Raw genomic sequence first — 3953 nt, forward strand, 5'->3', positions numbered from 1 at the left:
TCCTGGAACTCACTCTATAGACCATGCTGGCCTCAAAATCAGAAATCCGCCTGCCTCTGCAAACATATTCTTAAAAATATTTGATTCATTAAACTTTCTGAAGTGGAAGTTAGATATTTTCTCCATTTCCATCTTTTCACATTTTGTGACTCCTTCATTCCTCATATTTCACTTTCTAATATATAAATCAAAGGTAAATAAAATCTGCACATTTTTTATTTTCCTTCATATTTTCTCCATTTTTCTATAGTATAAGGATGTCCTTCCCCTCTATCCTTCCTTGCTCATCTTTCCTTTCATGTGCATCCCATGACATATGTGCCACCTATGCATACCTTATATGCATACATACACTTATGTTTCATTGTGATATAAATGCTTCATTTGACAGCAAACTTCATGTCCATTGCTTATTATAACTTTTCTTTCTAACTAATTCATTGATCCCTGAGCATCAGTTGTAGGAACTGTGCTATATAGATGTATCTGTTGGGACTGAGCACTACACAGGGTCCTTGTGTAGTACATCCAGTATGTGTGGAAATTATGTAGAATTGGGGTATTTGCTTGTCTGAGTCTGGCTAATTTAACTTACCATAATGACTTCCAGTTCTATCAATGATGGGATTTCATTCTATTTTATGGTTCTATACAATCCAATTGTATAGAAATATAATGTAAATACTCCTCAAAAATACAAAAAAGAGAAATTTTGTGCTATCTGGAAATCCCAACTATTAGTATAATATAAAGAAAGTAAGTCAATCTGTCAAAGGAGCATATATGCATTTTCACATTTCTTGCTATACTATTCACAATAGCTAGGTTCTCTGCCTTTTGATCAAGGGTTTTCTCTAATGGTCTGTATCTGTTGCAAAGAGAAGGGTTTTCTGATGAGAAGTGAGAGCTGTACTTACATGTAGATATAATGAAAATATTTAGAATGTAATGGGAATCATGCTGGTTTAAAAGATTCCTCAATTAATGATCTAATACTAAGTAGTGAAGACTGAGATAATCTCTCTCTCTCTCTCTCTCTCTCTCTCTCTCTCTCTCTCTCTCGTGTGTATAAATTTTTGTGAACTGAATATGTTGTCTTTATATGTTTTGAAATATATAACAACAGTTAAAGAAAAAGAGCCCATGAACTTGAAAGAGAGTCAGAAGATGCCAAGGTAAGGGATACAGGGAGGAAAAGGAAGAGGGAAATTATGCAATTATAATTTCCAACATAAAAATAAAATACTAAAATAGATGCTTTATTTCTAGAACTGTTATTTCAATCCTTTTCAAGTCTGCCACTTGTTTTTTATAGTAAACTATGGTTAGCTCATATATTCTATTTTTTTAATACAACTTTGCCTTTTACATTTTCTTCTAAATCCAATATGGATATTTCTGAAATATATATATACATATATATGTATATATATATGTATATATATATATATATTTCATATATATATGAAAGACCTTCTTGGTATCTGGAAATTGCAACAATAAGTACAATGTAAGGAAAATAAAATCAATCTGTCAAAGGGGCACATGAATTCCAAAATTTATTGCTATACTATTCACAATAGCTAGAAATGGGCAAATCCTGATTAACAACCTACAGATGAATGGATAAAGATAATGGGTCACATGTACACAATGGAATACTATTCAACCACAAAACAGAATGAAATCCCATCATAGATAGAACTGGAGATAGTTTATAGTAATTTGAATTAGCCAGACACAGTCAATTACTCCATGATCTACAACCTTAAAGTACTGATCTGAAAGAAATCAAGAGTAGAATAGTGTTGTATGGTAGATTTATCACGAAGAGATGCCATATTATACAAGAGGCTCTGCACAGAGGACTACCACAGAGTCAAGAACCTAGGTGAAATTAGTTTGAGTATGTTTACCCAAATGGTAGATTCTTGAGAGTACAGAAAAGTTGCACTTGATTTAAAAGTTGTACAATGTGTACAAGTAAAAACTGCCCCATCAATATGTATAATGTACATATTTTCTTATTAATTAAAAATAAATCAACTTCCCTGCCCTGAGAAGCATAGCAGATATGGCTGATATATCACATGTTTGTCAGTAGGTGGCAAAGAGGAGAAAGGCTATGTCTACACTCATTGTTCTGACTTATCAACATTTCAATGATTAGTAGCTTAACATTCCCTGAAATATGTGAGGCTGATTGGTAGTCTGAGATGACTACCAATCAGGTGCCACACAGGCCACAATAGCTCCTATGATAAGAAGTAGGCAAAGACTAGAAGAATACCCACCTGGGACTGATGACCCTGTGGGAGAGTGAGTCTGAGACAGGTGATCCTCACATGGGGTAATTTAGGTAGTCAGGACAAGAAGTGAGCCTAAGATGACCATCAGTGCTGAGGGCTGTGCAGGAATAAAAAAAAATGACTTTAGAATTCATGTAATAAGGCCCACAGGTTAGTACAGCCATGATGGGTGCACCTCAGTGAGGGCTCGAGATCCACATGTCCTTAGGACTTCATGCTGTTATGGACTTCTGCTCTGCTCATTGCCTTCACATCCCTCTTAATCTAAGAGTTGTATGAACACTCTGAGTGGGCATTCAGTCCCTCCCTGGCAGTACCTCTGGCACTCAATAATAATTCTATATCTTCCAGGCATTGCTGCTGGAATTGATTTATAATTCAATCACCTCTATAGAGAACTGAAAAGTGTAGATTGTCAGCAATGATCATCACCCTTAGGAAGCATTTGGAAAAATAAAATTGTTAGTGAAGCTAGGTTAAGATGTGTTTGTTACTGGCTCTGATATAGAAAATCTAAGGGAACAATTTAAGGTTCAGAAAGGTATACTCTTAATAGTTAAGCTAGGGACCTTTGTGATCTGGGAACAAGAAAAATGGCAGCACTGTGAATCTCACTAAGGCTGGATTGGTGATAATTGATTTCCTATGCCCATTTTGCCTCAGTTTTCTAATATGACTTAATAAAAATTACTGATGTATAGATATGCATTCTGAATATTTAAAATAGATATGATTGATTTTTATGTGTAAGTTCAGATTTGTGGTTCTTTTAAGATTTTTATAAGATTACTTTTAATGATGAATAATAAAATAATCTTTTCTTTGTACCTGTAGATTGCTGCCTGCCAGTGAGACTAACTGACTGAGAAAACTGCCTTTCTTGCTTACACTTTGTTAATCTATAATAAGTTGCTCAGTTATAAATGTACATGGGTTCTTGGGAAAAATTTATTTTCTTTACTTGTACTAAATTATGCTATTTCTTGTAAAAGTTTTGGGGAACATATCATTTTTTCATAGTCATTCACTAGAAAAAATCTAGAACATAATCATACTGCAATTTTGTACTATTGGAAAGATTTTGCTGGGATATATAAGCTATGGAAGAAACAATAAAGTTGTTAGAACTTTGTTCCATCCAACCGTCAAGTATGAATATATATGTACATATGTGTATATGTATACATGTATACATGTATACACATGCACATGTGTATATGTATACTTGTGTATATGTGTACATGTGTATATATATGTATACATAGGTGCATGTGTATATTCATATATGTATATATATGTGTGTGTATATGTGTATATGTATACATATGTCTATGTACATATGTATATACTTGCATGTGTGAAATGCTTAGAGTCTGCTTGTTGGATCTTCATTGCATTCATCAAATCTGTATGTATATGTATATGTTTAAAGTTTGTGTGCTGGCACTTGCTCCATCTACATATATATATAGATAGATATATACATACATATAGATAGATACATATATATATAGATATATATATGTGTGTGTGTGTGTGTGTGTGTGAGAGAGAGAGAGAGTGTGTATGTATGCATGAAATGCTTGGAACCTGCTTGTTACAACTTAATTCTATTCACCCACCAGGTATGTGTATATGTTTATA

General features: G+C 33.5%; 1 non-coding gene across 1 annotated transcript; it reads left to right on the forward strand.

Moving 5' to 3' along the window:
- The first annotated feature begins 2050 nt into the window (after nucleotides 1-2050).
- On the forward strand, nucleotides 2051-2182 carry LOC116075583. The gene has a single exon (XR_004112624.1). It is a non-coding gene; the product is annotated as a small nucleolar RNA SNORA17 (small nucleolar RNA).
- The last annotated feature ends 1771 nt before the right edge of the window (nucleotides 2183-3953 follow it).

This window comes from Mastomys coucha, unplaced genomic scaffold (genome assembly GCF_008632895.1).
Source record: "Mastomys coucha isolate ucsf_1 unplaced genomic scaffold, UCSF_Mcou_1 pScaffold3, whole genome shotgun sequence".
NCBI classification, from domain to species: domain Eukaryota; kingdom Metazoa; phylum Chordata; class Mammalia; order Rodentia; family Muridae; genus Mastomys; species Mastomys coucha.